The following is a 16094-nucleotide window of genomic DNA, read 5'->3' as shown; positions in this document are numbered from 1 at the left end:
CAAAATATTTCTCTTTTTAAGTAGCATTCTAAAACTTTGATATATACCTTTTTTCGCTCACATTTATACCATTTTTCTGGTTTACACTGCCAGGATATATGTACTTGTTATTCAATAAATAATAGTATTAACAAATCAAAGAGACTCTTGATTCACAAAATCAAAGATTTCACTTTGAGGTTCCTCTTAATTATTACTACTTGCTCCAATGCTTTAAGCATCCACAGATAAAGTGAGTAAAAATTTTGTATATTCAAATACGGACAACTTGACACACATCTGCAGTACCATGTGGCATATTTTATGATGTTCAGTTCATATATTTAAATAAGAAAATCAAAGGTGTTAGTCCTTAAATAAAAATGAAACGTGAAAAATAAGACTCTCATGTCCCTTACTACCCAGTAAAATGAATGCATTTTTCTATAACCTAAAATCAAACAGGATTTTTAACTCAGATCTTACTTTCACCTTCCCTAATTACTGTCATTCTCTTACAGGATCCACTTATTCTCTACTCTCTTCCCCTTTTCATTTTTTTTTATTCAGGATTCATGAAACAACAACATAAAATGTTTTTTAAAGATACCGCTCCTAAATTTATCACCCTTCAAAATTTAGATAAACTTACACTAAACATTACACAACCTGTACAGGACATCACCACACACAAGCCTAAATACTAAGTCTCGCAATGACAGAGAATCTGAACTGAGTATTTAGAAGACACTACGTGGCTTTCTCATTTTCCCTTATCTTTACCTTAGACTTTTACCCCATTATTCTAAGGCAAATGACCTAGATCTACAAGGGGGACATGGAGAGCTTACTCCAACTAATGACTTTAGAACACTGTGTAAAATATAGACAGCGGAAGTTCCTTTGCTCTGTACGCTAAACTGCATCTAGACCTAGAGTCAGCTGGGTGGAAAGTGAACCTAGGAGGGCCTTTGTCTTTAACATCAGTTTAATGACAATATCACTGTATGCATTAGATGCTTAATTTTAGTCTTATTTACAGGAAAAGTTAAAAATACCCTGGGTACAGAGGCACCTGGCTGGCTCAGTCAGTTAAGCGTATGACTCTTGATTTCGGCTTAGGTCATGATCTCAGGGTTATGAGACTGAACCCTGTGGCACTGGGCATGGAGCCTGCTTAAGATGCTCTCTCTCCTTCCTCTCCCTCTCTCAAAAAACAAAACAAAAAAACTCAAAAAACCATGGGGCGCCTGGGTGGCACAGCAGTTAAGCATCTGCCTTCGGCTCAGGGTGGGATCCTGGCGTTATGGGATCGAGCCCCGCATCAGGCTCCTCCACTATGAGCCTGCTTCTTCCTCTCCCACTCCCCCTGCTTGTGTTCCCTCTCTCGCTGGCTGTCTCTATCTCTGTCGAATAAATAAATAAAATCTTTAAAAAAAAAAAAAAAAAAAACACAAAACTCCTTAGGTAGGTATTTCAAGTATTGAAATAAAATTTAAAATAATTAAGACTACTCACTTTAGGAGGTAATCACAGTACACAAATTATCAGTCATAACATCATTCCCCACAGAGGGGATTGGGCCCAAAGGTACTCTCTGACTGACTAATAATACCACTTACAGACATATTTCTGTCACAAGAGCCAAATCAACTACCATTCCTGAAGTCAGCAGTTTCTGATCTGTACAACTTCATACTCTTCATAAATGAACTACACTTACATATATAACAAAAAGATAGAACTGTGATCACTGAGATCATTTCCAACTTCAAATCTCTGAATTATAGGTTTTTCTTTGAACTAGAAAAAAAATTTTTTAATGAAAATTTGTTGGGCCTTCCAGACAAAATGCTATTATTTTACCACCACCCTTACACTTACCCTTCTTTAAAAACTGCTAATTATAAATGTCATCAAAACTTCACTTTATGACTGCTGTAACAACAAAGAAAAAGAGCTAATATCTTACAGATTAAAAACTAACAGAAAAACCTTAACTAATTACTGACTTACAGATCTTACAAAACTAATATATCACAACTGTATCACTGCATCTCAATGTTTATTAAACAATCTAACAAAGATAAATATTTTTCTGTTCAAAATTCCTCTTCACCTAACAATTCAGTAGTTCCCAACTTAAAAATTTTAGACTTAAACCAAGCATACGTTAAAACAATCAACATTATTTTTCTGTGCGTTATCTGTTTTAAAGTATTTTCAAGTTTTATGTTTAAGTTGTCAGAATTCTGTTAATTTTCTTTCATTTACAAAATTATTTTTTAAAAATAGCAAGTCTAAATTTTTGAATTAAGCAAAATTCACTACTGAAACCATTTGCTGAGAAAGGATACTTTTTCTTGCTTCCTTTTAGATGGAATTTGAAATAATCCCAAACTAAATGAAATTTAACTATCTTTTTCAGAAAGTACTTTGATCTGACTTGAGAGTATTCTCATCCAAAAATTAGTTAAGATTTCCAAACAATTATTATTTAAACCCTCTTCTCCCTGGGATCCACAGTCTTTATAATCCTCTTTCTAATATTTATCATAATGTAGCCTCAGGCCACTAGTTCCAAAAAGAAAAGAAAGAAAAAAGGTATTCCTTTACCAAGTAATTTCAGAAAATACTCCCTTAAACAAAGTTAGCTTCCTTTAGCAGATCCTGGATATTTAACATGTCACCACATGTTGAATTCACAAAAGAATATGCAGCACTTCTTTGACTACTTTTATTCTCAGATTACCTCAGGAGGCCAGTATTACATGGAACACACTTTGCAAACTCTTTCCCTATAGCCTCTCTCAATTCAGAGTTAAATTAGCAGATCTTCAATCTCTCCCATCCAATATAAGATTGTTAGGTCTTTCAAGCCATTAGAGCAAAAGCAAAGAGAGAGAAAGATGACGGGCAAACATATGGCAAAAACCCATGCCATACATACAGGACAAGATATGCTAGCAACTCATCTATAGTTTAGAGCTTAGACTCACCAGTTCTATAAATCACACACTCACTAATTCCAGATAAACTTCCTTCCTCCAGGCACCTAAACCCAACACAACCACCAAAAGACACCTACAGAAAAGAACTAAAATAAATGGTATCATAAAAAGGGTGGGTTAAGTATATCCAAATGTACTAGTAAAACAAAATAGAAAGCCAAACAAAGCATGCACAGTTTAAAAAATAAAGATAAAATAGAAGTTAAGAGGCAAAATACTGGGGTGGGGGCAGGTAGGGATTAAGTCCAGAAAGTCTAAAAATATGCAATAAGCAGAGCAATCTATCACATGAATCTACACTAAACAGAAACATGGAGGCAGATAAAGGGGGGGGGGGGAACCAAGACGTAAAAAGAAAAGCCTTAAATGGGTCTCCCATTATCAACACGATGAAATCTTTTTCCAGGAATTTAAAGCTTTCTACAGAAGAGATACAGAATAATTTACTTCTTTCTCTTACTCAGAATGTCCTCACATTCAAAGATAGTGTTCCCTGTGTCTAGAACACTACTCCCTTACCTTTTCTCTACTTCAATCCTATCTATCCTGCAAGAGCCAGGTGAAATTTTACCCTTGTTTCTGAAACATTTCATAATCTCCCCAGCCTAACACAATCTTAGCACTAGTCTTTCAACCTCTCTTGGTTATAGTCCCTTATATTACTTTCTTTTCACACTATCTACCTTATTACTCAGACAACCTGAACGTAAGGAATGAATCTGAAGCTTTGTTGCATACCTCGTATGTTACACATAGTATGCATTCAAATTTACTTGTGAATACAATAAAAAATTCTAAATAAATATGTCAAGTCATTAAAAAGTAAAATATGCAACTCTGACATTACTCAAAAATTAAATGTCACATAATAGTAATCACTTTCTACTGGAATGCAGTATAAAATGCTGACTTCCAATTAACTACACTGCACAAATGAAAGAGCTTGGTATTCACACGGCCATTACAATATTTAGTAACCTAAGGCTTTTTAAACAGTGAGTAATCAAGTTCTGAAAACGTTTGATATTATCATCACACAAGCTTACTGAAAACTAAGTGATAGGTCGAAAAGAATAGTTAAGGAAATTATAATACATCTCTATAGGATAAACTATGTTAACATAAAACTATATTGTCAAAGAATATGAAATGGCAGGGGAACATGCTCCTGATGTAATTTACTTACACAGACAGCACTACAGTAGGATCACAATTGTGTTTTATCCATAAATTGAGAAGGGGAAAAAGTCTAGAAGAGAATTTGCCAAAATGTTAAGAGTGATTATCACTGGGGCGCCTGGGTGGCACAGCGGTTAAGCGTCTGCCTTCGGCTCAGGGCGTGATCCTGGCGTTATGGGATCGAGCCCCACATCAGGCTCTTCAGCTATGAGCCTGCTTCTTCCTCTCCCGCTCCCCCTGCTTGTGTTCCCTCTCTCGCTGGCTGTCTCTATCTCTGTCAAATAAATAAATAAAATCTTTAAAAAAAAAAAAAAAAGAGTGATTATCACTGAATTATGGGTAATTTTTACTTTTTAATTGATATACTTTAGTTCTTTTCCATAAGATGAATACTTGTTATAAGAATAAAATGTTTAATTCCTTATAACAAATTTTACGATTACTAGAACAAAGAAATTTATGCCTCTCATATACTCTAAAAGAACTATAAGAAACAATTTATAAAATGTATCCACAAAATTGGCCACAGGGAAAAACTTTCCCTGAAAAATAATACTTCGTATTAAGGTTCAAAAACAATATGCTGTGACACCTCTCTGTCCTCATCACCACCTTTCCAAGGATTCAGAGACCAAAAACCACACTATTGCCAAAGGTGAACTAAAAATGTTTGCATCTTCAATTCTCTACATTTAATGAATAACAAAAAAGAAAAAAGAACACCGGGGAGAAAGAAGTAAAATGCAAGTTCTACAAAAGTATATATCACAGTTGATATCCTCTTCTCTGGTCTTCCACATATCAACACTTCTCTCAAGTCTGAGCTCAATTTCAACTGATTGAGGAAGAAAAGTATTTTATAACTGATACAGCAATTTAAAAAAAGCTTGAAATAACTTGGAAAATATAACTTAAATGCATTATTAACAAAAACACATACTTCCAAATCATATCTAAGAAGGAATTTAAATAAGCAGTATTTAACAACTGCAAGCTGGATTTTAAAATATATATTTACCTAACTAAAAAAAACTGCAAGGAATGCTATAAACTACAATAATAAAGTGAGATAAGATTACCTTTCTACTGCTGATAATTTTTTATTACTACAATAAAACTATAATCCCCAAAAGCACTTTCTCTTCATATAACATATAATAGTCAATTATGGCACAGATTTTTTTTTCCTGATTTACATTAGTAAACAAATCAACTACCTGGTTAAAGACTTTAGAATTGCAAAGAAAATATACAAGTAGAATACTTTTAACAGACTTGACTCATTCCTGCACTAAAACAAACAAAAAAACCTTCAAACAACTAAGCTGTAAAGGCAGAAACTGTATTTCAGAATATTACTATACTCAACGGAATGTCCTAATCAGTCACATTTTATAGTCAGCATCTAACATATGGTCTCTTTAAAAAAAAAAAAAAAGTTATTTAAAGTAATATCCCAACTGACCTACATGACACGTCTAAATATTAAATTTAATAATTGTTATTTCTTACATTCCTGAGCAATTCTCCTCTTACAATTTAAAGGAAAACAATTTCCTATTCTCGTAAAAGAGTTATTTCTCAACAAATTTTAATCACTAAACACTGTCTTTTGTATACTAATATCTCCATCTGCTGGAACATAGCTTCCTTACTATTAAAAGTTCTTAAGGAGAAAAACTTTACAGTAGAGATTTTGCAACTACTTAGAAATAAAACCTTTTCATCGGTCACCATTTGAGGCAACTAGCGAACCAACACTTTATTTCGAGAACCAACCAGTAATTAAGAATAAGCATATATCTGGCTTTTCCAATAGTAACTATTTGCAGAATAGCAATATATTCCCTGCTGATAAAAGAAAGTTTTACCTAACTACAGCAGGAGAATCAATCTATGACCACGCTAACCCATATTATCTGTCTTTTAGTTTTACTGATGGTGGAACCAGATGCAGGCCCCCAGCACGACGCAAAATCAAGTGCATAGCATCACCTATGACGTATACTTGAAACTATTCAATCCTTTAAACATAACTTCCGAAATACTAGATATACAGGGCGTAAAAGAACAATTCCAATGATAAGGAAGTTATTATAGCAGTGCCATAACAAAGATGGTTCTAAATTAAAAGGACGTGAAATCATAACAACCAGACTCAATGAGTGGGGTCCTGAATCAGACTCTGGTTTGGACAATACAGTTAAAAATATATTTTGGGGATGACAACAAAAATCTAAATATGGACTGGTTATTACGTTAAGTGTAAGACTGATCCATTTTATTCAGCGTGATGCCGTTATATAGGAAGATGCTAGTGTTTAAAGAGACACATAAATATATAGAGATGGAAAGTCAAGATATCTCTAATTTACCTAATCAACATAAAAAATAAATACAATTAAATAAAAATGAAGTAAAATGGATAACGAAAATAATGAAGTTCTCAAAAATCTTTGCATTTGATAACACATCTAGATTCAACAATATTAGATGACTGAGGTTTGGACAAAATGTCCTCCAACTCAAACCAATTCAAGAATTTCTAAGATTCCTCTAAACCAAAGAGCTTCTTCAATTCTCTTTAATTTACATATAAGCTTAACTCTAAATAACCAAAATTTTGGCTGACAGCTATACAAATGAACCCCACATGTTCTCAATACCTCAGGATTAATGTAAGAACTTATGGGTAAGGAAAAAATAATTTTTGTATATGTTTATTTTTAGTTAAAATGCATTCTTTTTAAAAACTCCAAAGAATTTAAACCTAAAATATATAAAGCTCAAAATTTATTTTTATTATTTTGAGAAAATAGAACTATTTAAAATAGTTAACCTAACCATTTACCTTAACCCTTCACGATGCATCCAATTTCTACTTCCTTAGAGCCATATATTCTACATTCTTGTTAGTTTTCCCTCAAAGAGTTCATTACAACATCCCAAAATAATACAACCCTTCCACTGGTTCCTTACAAAGCTCAGAATAGAATGTATGCTATTCATCCTGGCATTCAAGGCCCACCATGGTAGAGTCCAAACCTAGGCTGCTGGCTCTGCTCACAACTCTCCTTCGTGTGCCATTTGCCATTCCAACTGAGTTTAAACACACTTTCTGAAAATCTTTCAATCTCCCATTACCACTGTTTTGACACTACACCACTTTCTCTTCTCGTGGAACATCCTCCACCCTCCCATTCACCTCATTAAATCCTACCATCTATTAATACCAAGTCAGATTCTACTGTTCAAAAAATATTAGTATATTCTAGACTATCAGAATGCTAGTAGTGAGTCTCATGAACATAAAAAATAATAGATACTCATGTGGATAAATTACCTTTGTTTTTTCTTTTCTTCTTTCATGCTCTACAAGCTGCCTTGCTTATCTCATTTTCCATCCTATCAAAAACAACCTAAAAATATCGACAGAAATTAAATAATGCTACCTTACAGTCTGAGAAGTTCTTCTGCATATAATACTCTCCAGCCTCCAAACAGAAATTCTAATTTGAAGTTGGTAGGGCAGTTAGTAATTCCATTTATGTATGAAGAATACGAGGTTCAGAGAGGTTAGATATCTTGTCCAAGATCACCAAACTAGCTAAATGCAAACTCATGATTAGATCTCAGGTCTACTGGTCAAAGAATTCTTACTACTTGCAACATGGTCTCATTAGTACATGGACAGAAATACAAATATATTTTTATCTTTATGCTGGCTCACAGCTCATACATATATACACACGCACACTTATTACACAGCTGACACCTGAACAGCTGTCATAACTATTGGAGCATCACTGCAACAATGATGGTAGCTGCAACAATAGTAAGAATTAGGTACAGTTAATTTCCAAATACCTTATATTTGGCTTTGGTGTGAAATTTTACTTATTAAAAAATTTATTTACCTACCATGTAACAATTCTCTCAGAGTGATACAATTACTGTAACGCAGCAAGCAAGGGACTGCGGCTTATACTTAATTCTTTCCAAATATACTTGAATCAGTTGATGCTCCAGATAAGGGTCTCAGGAATGGGATGCAGTGGCTACCTAGTGCAGCTCCCATTTCCATTCAATTCATCATCACCCCCCTCCTGACAGTCACTCTTCAGAGTTGGTACCTATGCTACTAACCACCTTATGCTAATGTAAAAGTGAACCAAGTGTACACTCCTGACTTGAATCACCTAGCAAGAGTAAACCTTTATATTAAATCTTCCAGTCAGAAATGTTAGGTTTCCTCTTGAGCAGTTACTAAAAATAGTAACCACAGTAATACCAGCAATAATACTAAATATACACTAGATTTGTACCTATTAAAGAGTTAAGGCTCTATCTTATGGTTATTAAGAAGTTTAAGGGTACTAAGGTGGCTCAGTCAGTTAAGCATCTGCCTTCAGCTCAGTTCATTATCTCAGGGGCCTGGGATCGAACCCCACATCAGGCTCTCTGCTCAGCAGGGAGTCTGTTTCTCCCTCTCACTCTCCCTCTCTCAAATAAATAAATAAAATCTTTTTAAAAATTTAAAAAAAAGCTTAAGTAAATGAGCTGAAATCCTCTAACACCTTTACTTTCTCACTTTCAGCCTAACTATCACAAAAATTTACCTCTAAAAAAAAATTCTAGCTCCAAGAATTTGACTAGTATTTGCCCAAGTCCAACATATCACAAAATTAACACTACTCCCATTTACTTTTTCTTCTTCATGTCCACAACCTAAGGCAACACAGAAACTTTCTAGCACGTGGAACTATTCTGGGTTTTTCTTCTCCAGTTCCACTTATGGAGTGACACATTTACCAAAAAGATCAAAAGGCAGAACTGAGGGTCTAGCTCCAACTCTGATACTACCTTGCCTTGTGATGTGGACAAGTCACAACCTCTATAGACTTTAGTTTTTGTACCTATAATATGAATATTTCCCTTGATTCCCAGCTCCCCTGCAGCTCTGAAATTCCATGATCTTTTGATATTATTTTAGTTTTCCCTACACTAAACTGCATCCAAAAAATGTTTTCCATTTTTTCTATTTTTTTCATATATACATCTCCTCAAATACTCTTTGTAAACCCATTCTGAGTCCCCATAAGATATTATGACCCTAAGAATTAATGAAGAAAGGTTCCAAATAAAAATTTCATAAAACGTTGCTTTTTGCCAGAACTTTCTTAGTACTCTTAAATGTAATAAGAATATATATATATGTTTTTATTAAATTTTTCTATAGATTTTAAACTCTTAAGTTAGCTTAAAAGCCAAAAGTTCCCCAATAATCTAACTGACCAGGTGATCATGCCCAATCTTTACAACAACTTGTCCTGCATGAAAGCCAAAAGCAAGGTTAGGACCTGCTAATAAGACTCTTTTCCACTATTAATAATCATTTCAATCCTGGGGCTAAGCAGATATTTCATTACTTCGAAAACCGTCCTTATTCTAGAACTTGACCAGCCCCAGCACCCGCTCCCAAGGATTCGAAGCCAGCGCACATTCACTGCATGTATCCCTTTATATACATGTGTGCCTACATGTGTGTACACACACAAGTCCTTTCCTTATTACCATTGCCATATAACATGAGACCACTTTATGGATTTAACCTCATTTTGATGTTTTCTTCTGACACTTCAGTACCCTTGAAAATTATCCAAACTGACAAATTATGCTTTATCATAAATAATGTGACAGAAATGTTACAATAAATTGATTCATTTCACAAGTCACAAAATTTAGTTTTGTATAAATAAAACATGTAGGTTAGAATCAATATATAAGGCAACATTATGAACGTAAAATTTTGTTTATTTTGCTAGACTTGATAGGATTGCTGGAATTTCAAACTAGAGTTGCTGCTTCAGGAAACCGAAGAAATGATGAAACCACTGAGTACAATCATTTGCTTGTTAATTACAAGAATTCTAGATAAATCACTTATCTTCTACAAGCTATATATTTGTTAAAAATTCATGACAGATTTACTTTAAAACATTGTTAGGGCTAAAGCAGAAAAGTAGACTGCTTTTAAGAGGGTTAAGTTAGCTGAAAATTTCTCTTATCAGTCTTCTAGGTAATGGCACTTTCAAATTAGCTTAAAGATACACCTGTGTTTAAAAAAATTGCTATTTGTGTTAAATTACTGTAACTGCCACACATGTTTATACTCAGCTTTCTTCTAAACTAAAACCATTCAAATAGTCCTTATTTATCCTGAACACATCCCATATACTGTGTTTTACAGAGTACAAGACCTACATATCAGCTGAATGTTGACTTTTATAGGTAATTGACTGGGGAAAAGGTTTACCTATATAATTCCATAAATGCCAAAACTTTTAAGAGCTGAGATGAGCACTGACAGCTTCTCTCTGCTTATGGATTGATACACTTTGTATAAGGACTGGCTGAAAACTACTGTCCAAGTAAAGCAATTTTGTCTTTCTATAATTCTCATTCACACCAATAGTATTAAAGTAAAATGAAGATAAAAGCTTCTTGAGAACAGGCATTGCAAATAATATTGTAAGATTTCTAAAAAAAATCATTAAAAAAATACATGTACCTTTTTTTCTAATTGCACAAAACTATCACCAATTATTATATCATTGGCTTAATCTCATACTTTAGAGAAAATAGAAATCAAGAGGATATCAATGTCAACCTATTTGTTAATTCTACAAACATCTGATAATGTACATGTGCCAGACTATGAGGTTGGCACCTTCAAGGAACTAATTCTAATAAGGACAGGAAGACACAAAAAAGAGATATTATTACAATATGAAGTATGATGATAACTACATAGACAATAGTACCTAATACATACTGGGTTATATTTAGTCAATTTTCATAACACAGTCACACTAACAAAACAAAATGCATTCACTATGAAAAGTTTAATGCCATGTTTGCTTTCTATTACATGAAAAAAAAACTGTAAATATCTTACTTGGACATCAAACAGCCTAGCTATTTTGGGCCCCAAAACTGAAATGCCAATTTTTAAAAGGGGTATAAGCATTTCCCAAAAGTTCCCATGAAGGGAAAAATACATTATCTTGATGTCAAAAAGAGAGGAATCAGAAAAAACAATGAAGTCCTGTCAATCACAAAAATGAAAAGTTGGCACATAATATAATTCTGACTTCTTGGCATAGGTTCTTTCACGATCCTGATCCCTTGGCCCTAAAACAGATCCTTGGATATCTTCGTAATAGTTGACATACCAACGGCAGAAAGTTGCTCAGTGGACTCTGTCACTTAAGTTATCAAACAAACAAAACTCAAATAAGGGCACAGCATTTTCCATGTCCAACAAAGAATTGCACCATCATAAACCAAATTGTATTAACTATAATGAATTTCTCAAGTAAATTAAAAGATGTTCCCGTCGGATTATAAAAAGCTGTCCCTGTGATCATACTGGTGTAATTCTCTTAGGGGCCAAAAAATGTCAAAAAACAAAAAACTTACATATCTAAATATATTGTCCAATAAAGGCTGTGTGTGTGTGTGTGTGTGTGTGTGTGTGTGTGCGCGCACACGCTGGGGCGAGGGAGCACACTTGTCTTTTGTCACAGGAATCTATTTCCCTTTAAAAAGTAAACAAAATGCCATTTCTTCCTATGAAAAACTGATGTACTCTGCAATCAGCTTTAGGACAGTGAGAAGTGAGAGATAATAACAGAAATAAAATGTGTACAAAATATTAAAAAACTGAATTAACTTGTTTTTACTTTATAGTCTCAAAGCCATTTAAGAAAAGCTGCTCATACCAGACTAGCAAATGCGATTAGCAGAAACCTATTTTTATTAATTCAATTACATTACATCCTTGAGAATAGAGATTTTACTACAAAACATATGAATTGGATAAAGTTAAGAAAAAGGAATCACCTTCTGCCTCATTGAATGTACCTGAATTTTGAATATATATTCTGCCTAAGGGGGAGTTAAGCTTCAAAAGTACAGAATGAATGTTGAATAAATGACCTAGGATACAAGTTATTTCCATTATTACCTTACAGAGCTGGTGACACCTCTTGGGTGAGGAGAAAAATAATGGAAGGACAACTGATTATAAATATCATGTCCTCCTCTCATCACTATTAATTCAAAGGGCTAGTGTTAACTGCAAAGTCTTTCTTCCTAAAGAACAGATTAATTACTTCAACTTAAGTAAATAAAACTGTTTGTTACAGAGCTTGATTACTGTCAGCAATGCTCCAGGAAAAAAAACCCTAAAATTGAAATAAACTTACATAGCAAGTTCTCTCAATACCAATAAATAGCCATATCATTTTTGAAACAAAGCTTCTGTAGACAAGATTTGTCCCCTGCAAAAAAATTCTGAAGTGTAAGAAAACTGAAGTTAAAAGATATTTTCAATATTGAATGCATTATAAATGGAAATAAATGTTAACATGGAAAAATGCTAAGTAGTGAAGCAGGTTTTCATTTAAAATATTTTTTTGCCCACACTTTTAAGGGAGAGGGAGAGAAAATTGAGTTCAGAAAGAAAATTTATTACCTCCCCAAAAGACCATGAGAAAATTAAAATGCATTTTTCAAATCAGAAATGCAGAATGTAATCTAACATGTTTGCTCACTTTTTCTGAGCCACACGCTAATTTTTCAAATATTCACAAAAGATTTAGGCTAGCTTTACTTATAAACTATACCATGCATTTTTAATTTTCCCATCAGCAGCTTTAACCTCCTTCTGCCTAAAAAATGAAAACTCAAAATCTTATTTTAAAATCCCTAGTTCTTCCCTTTCCCCCATCTGGAATTTTTAAATCTAACTGATTTGTGGCCTTCTCAATTCTAATTGCAATACTTTACAAAAACATAATTTGCATTCAAGTACTGTTGTTGCATGAGTTTCATTTTCATAACAAAGAAAGTTTTTTTTTAATAAAAAACTTGTAGTAACTACTCTTTCCCATGGATGGCCCCAGGATTCAGTTTGGAAACTTCTCTCCAGAGAGCAGTTTAAGACTTAAGACCTCAGTTTTATGTGCATTCATCTCTATTTTCAACAAAAGATTCTTAAGTATTGGAAACTGAAATTACGTCCTTTATTCAAGTGGTCCAACCTAGAAAGCACAACTTAAAAGAACTGTGAAAATACTTAATAGGAAAGTCTGACAATTCCTACCTCCATCCCTTCCCCCCACAACAAAAAAATAAATCCAAAACCAAAAAGATTAATATAGGCTAAAGATTAACTTGGCAAGGAATTAAAATGTTCAATCTAAAGCATTTAAGTTTTAATCAACTAAGAAAATCTAGCACACATAAATCCCAAATTTGTAACTAGCCAAATAAGTTCTGAGACTGACAAATTTTTTAAAACTTACTTTAAAAATTTTAAGTAGAATTCCTAAATAATCATTCAAAATTTCTAATTATCAGAAAATACATCTACCGTAAATCCAATAACTTAACTTGATTAATCATCAACACAAAACTTACAGCTTTATCTAAATTGAAAAAACTTTCCGCCCATCATTTGGAAAAGGAAAATGTAATTCCTAACCACAAACAGAAGTCATGATTAATTTGTTTTGGACAATGACAGGCCACAAAGGGGTAAAGCAAGTTGCCAAATTTTCAGAATTAAATCATTTGGCGCAAAAAAACGTGATGCATTTCAAAAACCATACTTTTTGAAGTCAAATTAGGTTTATAATAAGGCTAACAATTAGAGGAAGCAGCTTATTCCACACTAAGGAATAGCCCCTTTTCCTTCGTGTTTGCACTGGTCTGATACAAAAAAACAATCAAACTTCCTAGGCATTATATGCTGTCCATTTTAAACATCCCAGCTACCACACAGAAGCAATCTTTACTTAGGCTGGGGAGTTGAAAAGGCTTAAACTCAAGATTGACCAAGATAAGAGATGGCGTAAACCACATTAAAAGAAAAAAAAATTATTTAGAATATATCATCCTCAGCTAGTGGTCTCCCAAGTTTTAAAATGCAAATGATTATGATTTCCAACCACAGAGAAATGAACAAAAAACCTTTGTTAGAGCTGACATTAGTGGAACTCTAGATTTGGAAGATTACAAACTGTTGAAGCCAACATTAGAAACTTTTTAACAGAGAACTATGAATTATCATTTAGAGATTTTAGATCAACATAAAGGCAAAAGTGAGAAGCCTTTCAGAACTCATCAGGGAAACTAAAATTATGTATGTTTTTAAATAGGATCCACACAAGGTGAAAATACTTCCAATTTTTTATAACCTCCTATGTCATTTAATTAAACTCAACATTTTAATTCAAAGAATGGAACTTTAACCCTAAATATTGTGAGAACACATTTTCATTTTAATGTCTATTAAGGATTCCTTCTAAACAACTGTTCTTAAGAAAAATAATCTTAAAAGAAATTTTTACAAATACTACTAAAACTTTTCATTTTACCAAAATATACCAAGGCAGAGAAAGCATATTATTTTTGAAATGTAATAAAATTGTTCTCATAATTTTAAAGAATGTGTTCTCAGTGTTTGTAAATGTATTATGTACTATAAATACAATTAGGCCACGAAATGACACATAAAATGATTTACCGTTAAATTTCAACCAAATTTAATATAGATCAGATTATTGAGTATGTTACACATTTTACTCCGAACATTGCTCATGTTTAAAAAAAAATAACTGGCGCCCCTTAGCGCTCACATTTGGAAATACTCAATTTAAGAGTTCCAGCATTTTTTTTTTTTTTTTGACATTCCAGAAAGTTTTCTGCCTCCACAATCTTTCAAATGCCAACACAAATAGAAAAAGCAAAACCCTTTAAAGGGACAGCTCAATTTTTTTCTGGAGCAATATAAAATTAACAGATTTGCTGTTTCAACAGTGGAAAAAGCCCATTCCAGTAAGGGTTACTGCTGTTACGTTTAACACATGTAAGCAAAAGCGAGGACGCAGTAATAACTAACAGTTTTCGTACTTTTAAAGTTGTTTCTATGACTTTCTTGACAACAAAAGCTCGTGGAATTCTTCTTTAACCATCTTTAATCACGGAGACATTTCCGGTCTTTTGTTCTTTAGTGACATTCCAACTCTCTAAGCTTCAGATTCCTTTTCCTTAGTTCTATAGTAAAGATCTCGAAATTCCTATGAAAAATCTAAAATCCATTGTTCAATTTCGTAAGACACAGTTTTCGGCTTCCTTTTAACAGTCCTCCGGTATTGCTTCTAAGAGAAAAAGAACTCCTGGCTACTCGATTTTCAAAATACTTTTGTTGGTCATTTTTTTCCTCTCTAAGCGTTCACAGAAATACAGCTACTAGAATTTAATAGTCCAAGGCACTGCTACAAGAACTTGTTAAAGAAATTCCAGAGTTGGCCAAAATTAATCTTCTTGTCATTCTTCGCAACCCTCAGCTCTCCACCAACAAAGCTTTTTTGCAAACTTTTACTCGTTTTTATTTTCGCCCTTTCTAACGTCTTGATTTCCTGTCCTACAAAGTAAGGCAGCGGCGTCCTCGGGAAAAAGCTCTCCGCCGAAGTTCTCTCAAACTCGGGACTACGTTTAGATTTGTCCTCGCGGTATTTCGTATTCACGCCACGTTGCCCGAGGTGAGGTTGAGACTTGGGAACTTTTGGTTTGCCAAGCTTGCAGGCAGGGACGAAGAGTGGCAAGGCTGGCCAGAAGAGTCGCCAGCGCTCAAGGCTTGAATAACAGACTTTGGTCGCTATGGAATTCCTTTAAATTATCAAGCCCCACGCTACTCCCCTCGAGTATCTGCAAGCCGCACAAACTCCAAAAAAGCAAAAGCCCCACTGGATCCTCCACTTTGGGAACCAGCGGCGTCCTCCGGGAAAGACCCCTCCGGGAGCGCCCTGGGGCCGGTGTCCTTCAGGCGCCCGCGGGGCGCTGGGCGAGCGAGGC

The 16094-nt window shown here is 34.0% G+C and overlaps 1 protein-coding gene across 6 annotated transcripts in view; it reads right to left on the bottom strand.

Annotated features, from left to right (window-relative positions):
- QKI (QKI, KH domain containing RNA binding) overlaps positions 1–16094 on the bottom strand; it is a 155855-nt gene that overhangs the window by 139125 nt on the left and 636 nt on the right. The gene's annotated exons all lie outside the window — the stretch shown is intronic.

This window comes from Ursus maritimus, unplaced genomic scaffold (assembly GCF_017311325.1).
Source record: "Ursus maritimus isolate PB19 unplaced genomic scaffold, ASM1731132v1 scaffold_13, whole genome shotgun sequence".
In the NCBI taxonomy this organism is placed as follows: Eukaryota; Metazoa; Chordata; class Mammalia; order Carnivora; family Ursidae; genus Ursus; species Ursus maritimus.
The sequence above is the reverse complement of the archived record's forward strand: the minus strand, read 5'-3'. Positions and strand labels throughout refer to the sequence as shown.